The following is a 6,941-nucleotide window of genomic DNA, read 5'->3' as shown; positions in this document are numbered from 1 at the left end:
CATAAGTGTTAATTAATTCCACATCCACTCATTAATCTCCCTTATAAGATTAGTTCCCCATGGATCTAACACATGCAATATAATTGATTTGAAAGATAAACATTAAGAACAAATCAAGAATAAAGATGAGAAGAATCCTGATGTAAATATAATAGCACAAATAGTAATCCATGAGGAGTTGATCAATCTATAATCCAGATCCCACGAAGAACAAAATAAACTAAAGTAAAAGTTACAACTGAAAAAAAAATCTAAATTGCAATTGAAAGTAAAATTAAAACCAAGTAAAAATTGTCCTCTAAATTGTTCAAAGCAATTCTATTTATAAGCCTAGGTTTGGAAACTGGTCGTTCACCTAAAATGACTGACTATTTCTCGTTAAAGTTCATTGTGCAGACAGAAACACCCTTGGTCCATTAAGTGACCTTGTCACACCGATGTCGTGACACCCTCTAGCCTGTGTCACGACACTGATGATAGTTTACTAGTTAGGTGTATTTTCAAAACTGTGTCACGACATTGATGGCAAATTGCTCTTTAGGTACTCTTCTTGCTATGTTGCGACATCCAAGCTCTGTGTTGCAACATCGCGGGAAGTCCACTATCTTTGTGCCTTCGAATAATGTCCTACACACTCAAGAAATATATTAGACTACCTTTAGGCCTACCTTGGCCCACAAGGTCATATAAATCACCGAATTTGCTTTTTTTTTTTGCCTAAGTACTAAAAGTGAAAACTAAACAAAAACAGAACGAAATTACTTTCCTACGAGCTTGTTAAGTATAGAAAGTAGTTTAATCTGCTACAAGGAATTGCAGCAGATCAAACTCTCCCACACTTAATTCATTGCTTGTCCTCAAGAAAGAAAACATAAAAAGGAAAATATAAAGTAAATGACTTGAGCAAGTATGATACAAAGATTAACTTAGGAGCGAAGCAGATATGGGTAATTGTAAATACAAATAATTCCTACATGATATGTAAATGACTTACCACTATCAACTTCAACACCTAAGTTCAGTATATTATAAAGCATATAAGAAAAAATATTATCAAATATATTAATCCATCAAGAAAATCACATAGGATTTCAATTATACTAGCAGAAGACATACAACTATTATTGCGATCGCTTAATGCAATATCCATCCACAAATAGATTTACCTAAGTCACATAGGACTTTTCAACTTGTAATGTTTTGAGACTTAAGGTTGGTACGAAATTCAAAAACAAGGCACATCAAAATGGTTTCAAACACAAAATTAGTTTGGCACATCGTATTGTTCCCTATTCACCTCTTCTAACATCCCTTTTCCCATTCACAGCCTTTTCCATTCTCTCACCTTCCTTATTTCTTGAGCAACTACATTCAACTTAACAAGTTTTGGTGCACTACTGACTGAGTTTTTTTTATTTATTTTGGTGACCTTTTGTTTTTGAGTCACTATCTCTTTTTCACTATTTTCTCACTCACAATACTTTTTGCTTGATTTAGCTCTTTTTCATCCTATTTTGTCTTTTTCTAAATTTTTCTTTTTTAGCACACTTTTGCTTAACCTATAATTACTATATCACAAAATGTCTTCTTTATTTCACTATGATTTTTCAAAACCACCATTATGTCTCTACTTATCCTTCAATATGTATGGCTCCACGTCTAAATTCGTACAATTCAAGAACCAAAGAAAAATGATCAGTACAATTAACATTTTGGCTTCGGGTTTTGTATGAAGGTTCATCAAGAAGTGGTTTCTGGCTCAAATATAGGTACTAAAGGTTAATGAACAATGTTGGCTTTCTAGAAACACAAAAATATATGGACTTTTTCAGCTCTGTTTTAGCTTTAATTCATGCAGTTTTGTAGTAATTTTTTTCAAAATTTATACTTTAATTATAAAATAATTAAATTCCACTCAAATTAAGAACATATTAAAATTTATTTATTTTTATATTGAATTGACACAAATTTGATTTATTTTCGACAATTTTTGCACAAAGGGTAAAAATAGACTCAATAAGCACCTTGAAAAGCTTTAACTGTTAAGGCAATTTTTGTACCAAGCGACCTAAGAACATGGCCGGTTATTTTTTTCCAACCCCTCCTATTTTCATGCTTTCTATTTTTAGCCACAAGCTAAAAATAACAAGTTTGATTCAATCAAACCTACCACCTAGCATGGCCGACCATGGGAAGGGGGGCTGGCTACTATTTTTAGCTAATTTTAGCAGTCATCTCCCACTATAAACCCCTTCACTCCATTTCTTATCCTCATTTCACACATCTCTCTCTCTCACACATTTTCTGCCTTTCTCCCTTCTAGTTGCCTTTCAATTCCCTTCTTCCCTTGTCGATTTCCCCTCTTGAAAAAGAGCTTGCATGCATCTTGGAGTAGCAGCAATCGAGTGTTCGTGAAGGCACTGAACCAGTAGAACAAGCAGAGAAGAGAGGAACGTACTAGTCTGGCTTTGGAAAACCACCGAGATTTGTTCTTCTAGTTCCCTTCTCTTAATCTTTGTTTTAATTTTGTTTTGATCATGAATATGAATATTTTTGATATTGTTCTTCAATTAATTAAAATGACTTAAATTCCTTTCGTGTTAGATTAATTGCATTCTATCTGCTTAAATTATGAAAAATGTGTTTGGTGTTGTTATTATGTCATAGTAAATTGTTCAATTAAATAAAACCATACTTATGTTATGCTTGCATTTTAATTGTAAGGTAACAATTGAATTAATTATTTAAATGAATTGAAATTGTAATTAATTAACACAATATTTAATTGGTGCATGTTTAATCTTCTAAAGTAGCTAAGGGTTAAATTAACAACGATATTAAACAATACATTAGCCTTGCGTAACTTGCAAGATTATTGTGATTAAATTGTTTCAATATAGAGATATATTGTTGCTTCACTTAATCTTTTATTTTCTTATTAAAATTTGATTAACCATTTGAATTTACATAACGATATGGTCAAGAGGTTATTGGGTTTTAGTAGGTAAGTATGTGTATTAGTTAGCAAATTATCGAGTTGCCGTGAAATTATTCGTAACAACATGAACACAACTTTAATTATTCTAGGTTAAATAATACAATTAATCTAACACATTTATGTCATATTGATTAAAACTCATGTTTTAAAAATGAAATATTTTTGCTTTTAATTTTTTCTTAGTTAAATTACTTAGTTAATTTTTAGTTTTTATAAAACCTCTTCAAATCAATATATTTTCCAACACCAAATTGTTTAATTTTGCATTTCATAAATATTTTCTTGCACAATCCCGGTGGGTACAATAACTTGACATTACTTGTCACTTTATTACTTGTTGTGATTGTATACACTTGCACTTTATTACAACTTTAATCATTCTAGGTTAAAGAATACAATTAATCTAACACATTTATGTCATATTGATTAAAACTCATGTTTTAGAACAATTCCTAATCGTCTTCAAGTATTTATGGAAAAATATATTGACAGTGCTCAAAGTGCGTTTATTCCGGGAAGGCTAATATCTGATAATGTGCTAATAGCCTATGAAATTCTACATACTTTACGTCAAAAGAGAACGGAAAAAAGGGATTTATGGCAGTGAAACTAGACATGAGTAAAGCCTATGATAGAAGTAGAGGCAGGGTTTTCAAACCTACTGGAGGACTCAGACATGGTGATCCACTTAGTCCCTTTCTTTTTCTGATTTGTAGTGAGGGACTTTCATCCCTAACCAGGCTGACAATAAGAGAGGGCGAGCTAAAAGGAGTGAAGGCTAGCTAAAGAGGTCTGATGATTTCACACTTATTATTTGCGCGAAGCTACAAAGAAAGGAACAGAGACCTTAAAAAATATTTTGAAGGAGTATGAGAATTGTTCCGGCCAATATATGAACTTTATTAAATCCATGATTTTCTTCAACTCTAATATAACAGCAGGAATCAAAGAAACATCTCCAATGAAATGGGAGTGAGACAATCAACAAACATGGAAAAACATTTAGGCCTTCCAAATATGGTAGGAAAACGAAAGAAGGAATCTTTTCAAAACCTGAAAAATAGAATTAAACAGAAAATTGAAAACTGGAGTGCACAATTGCTATCTTAAGAGGGGAAAGAGGTTTTCATAAAATCAGTACTTCAAGCAATTCCAACTTATGCGATGACATGCTTTCTCTTACCAAAATCACTATGCGGAGAGTTTGAAAATACTTTTGCTCAATTCTGGTGGCACAAAGGCCAAGGAAGAAAAGGAATTCACTTGTGCCTATGGAAGGTCATGTGCAGCTCGAAAGAGGAGGGTGGTATGGGTTTTAGAAATATGGCCCAATTTAACATTTCTTTATTAGCCAAGCAAGGATAGAGGATTATAAATAATCAGAATGCTATTGTTACGCAAGTATTTAAAGCCAAGTATTTTTCGAATGATCATTTTTTAGAATCTCGTTTAAGTAATTCTGGTTCTTATATGTGGAAAAGTATATGGGCAGCGAAAGCTACATTGACAAAGGGGCTATGCTGGAGGGTTGGTACGGGTCTGAATATATCGATCAATGGTGATGCGTGGATTCCAAATACAGTTAATTTCAGATTATCTACTACGATTAATTATATGCGTAATGTTAAAGTTAATGAGCTGATTGATAGTAATAGATTGTGGAAAAAGGAGTTGATAAAGGATACCTTCGCAGAAGAAGACGCTGAAAGAATTCTCCGGATCCCCTTGGCACGAACACCTCATGATGACTTCCTTATCTGGGGGAGTGAATCGTCGAGTGGATTCTCGGTCCGAAGTGCCTATAAACTATTACAGAGTTCTGATGAAAACCCTAAAGCTTATGCTTTACAAACCATCTACAGGAATTTTTACAAAAAGCTTTGGACTTTGCATTTACCAACAAAAATAAAGATTACAATCTGGAGATTCTCATAGAATTATCTACCTACGAAAGTAAATATGCAGTACAGGAAGCTAGCAACCGATACAATTTGTCCCAGGTGTGGTGCAAGCGCTGAAACCATGGACCACTTATTTCGAGAATGCCCTGTTACAGTGGAAGCATGGACAGCGTTGTCATTACAGCATATTGTAAGAATACAAAACATGGACTTTGTACAGTGGCTTACCTGGGTGTTTAATCAGCTAACCCCTTGTCAATGCTGCCTCTTCTGCTGCGCACTCTGGGCCATATGGGGAGACCGAAATAAACGAATACATGAGAAAACAGTTAGTACTGGGAAGGACATTGCAAAGTTAATCAATAGTTTCATCAATGAACTTAATGTTTTCAAAAAAAGAAAGTTAGCAAAAACAACAGAACCTAGTAGATGGAGACACCCAACTGGCGAGTTCATAAAGATTAACTTCGATGGTGCCTATAATGAAGGTCAAAATTGTTTGGCTTCGGGTATCGTGGCTCGAGATGCAGATGGGACAGTTCTTCTATCCTACTTAGAAATCCACCAAGGTATTGCCTCTGCATTTGCTGCTGAAGCCATAGCCTGTTGGAAAGCGGTACAACTTGGAATCGAAAAGGGATGGCAGTCAATCATAGTCGAAGGAGACTCACTCACAATAATAAAGAAATACAACACAGAAGGTCAAGATCGGTCATTGATAGGAGCATATATATATGATATCAAACAGCAAATAAAGGAACCCATTAATATCACATTCAAGCACATATTGAGATCTGTTAATACTCTTGCACACATTCTGGCAACAGTAACTCTAAGAAGAAAGGAAGAAATATACCTGGAAAGGACAGTCCCTGAGTACGCTGAAGAACAGATGAGACGCGAATGGGAGCCTAACTAGATTAGGGAGTTTCTCAATGGAGCAGAAAGAAGAAAATGAAGCTTTAAAACAAAAGAAAATGAAACGTTCTGAGAGGAAAAAGCTTTCTGATGGAGTGAAATCGTCAAAAAAGAAATGAAATGATGGACTAATGGGATGATAGATTTTAGAGAACCTGATTGGGCATTGGTTCGGTGCAATAAATGCTATTCTAGACTATTCTATTATATTATCTAGATTTTTTTCTGGCCATTTGAATTCTTTAGGATCAGTTTTATAATAATTTTGAATTATTTAGGGGCCTACTGAATTAGTGCGCCGGTTAGGATAATAAGCTTGTATTTAGACTTTGTAGTTTGGTTTATTTTTTAATATGAGCCCAATCTGGAATAGTTTAAAAAAAAACTCATGTTTTAGAAATCGTGTATTGAAATATTTTTACTTATAATTTTTTCTTAGTTAAATTAGTTAGTTAATTTTTAGTTTTTTTATAAAACCTTTTCAGACCAATATATTTTCCAACATCAAATTCTTTAATTTGGCATTTCATAATTATTTTATTGCACAGTCCCTGTAGATACAATAACTTGACATTACTTGTCACTTTATTACTTGTTGCAATTGTGTACACTTGCACATTGTCGTCGTTCCACTTTCTAGCTTTATGTTTATACCAAAAATGCCTTAGGGCATCCCTAGGTATTTCAATATTCATGAATTTAACCGACTAAATAATCACAATTCTAGTCACCTATTATCCATACTAGCATGTGTGTTTCCCTATATTTTCTCTATCATTTGGTATACTGAATTACTTAATGTCTATTCATAGTGTAATATGTAGAACAAATTAGTCTAATAATTGATAATTTAAAATCATTCACCATGGCCGCCTCCGGACCTACTAATGTCTAGAGTGTCAATATTGCAACTAAAGATATGAAATTGAAGCGGTGTCTGCAAGTATATGGATCAGGTTGTAATATAGTTTATTTACAACGAAACACGTGATAAGCATTCCGAGGATCGTACCCAAGAGATAGTAGTTTGGAAAAAACTTCTATTAGGCCAATTAAAGAAAATAATTACTAATCTACTTGAGTCACGAATTAGTAATGTTAATCAATAATTAGGATGATAATAA

At 33.5% G+C, this 6,941-nt stretch overlaps 1 long non-coding RNA gene across 3 annotated transcripts; it reads right to left on the bottom strand.

Annotated features, from left to right (window-relative positions):
• Nucleotides 1–262: 262 nt before the first annotated feature.
• On the bottom strand, nt 263–6,049 carry LOC121228795 (uncharacterized). Of its 3 annotated transcripts, XR_005926380.1 has the most exons (5): nt 5,756–6,049; nt 5,322–5,521; nt 5,128–5,181; nt 4,684–5,045; nt 263–4,051 (listed from the first exon to the last, which is right to left on the bottom strand). It is a non-coding gene; the product is annotated as an uncharacterized lncRNA (long non-coding RNA). The 3 variants fall into 3 exon arrangements; XR_005926374.1 differs by having other exon boundaries at nt 263–5,045; nt 5,756–6,048; XR_005926386.1 differs by having other exon boundaries at nt 263–5,045; nt 5,322–5,569; nt 5,756–6,045.
• Nucleotides 6,050–6,941: the final 892 nt, after the last annotated feature.

This window comes from Gossypium hirsutum, chromosome A01 (genome assembly GCF_007990345.1).
Source record: "Gossypium hirsutum isolate 1008001.06 chromosome A01, Gossypium_hirsutum_v2.1, whole genome shotgun sequence".
In the NCBI taxonomy this organism is placed as follows: Eukaryota; Viridiplantae; Streptophyta; class Magnoliopsida; order Malvales; family Malvaceae; genus Gossypium; species Gossypium hirsutum.
Note: the sequence above shows the minus strand (reverse complement) of the source record. Positions and strands in the feature narration are given on the sequence as shown.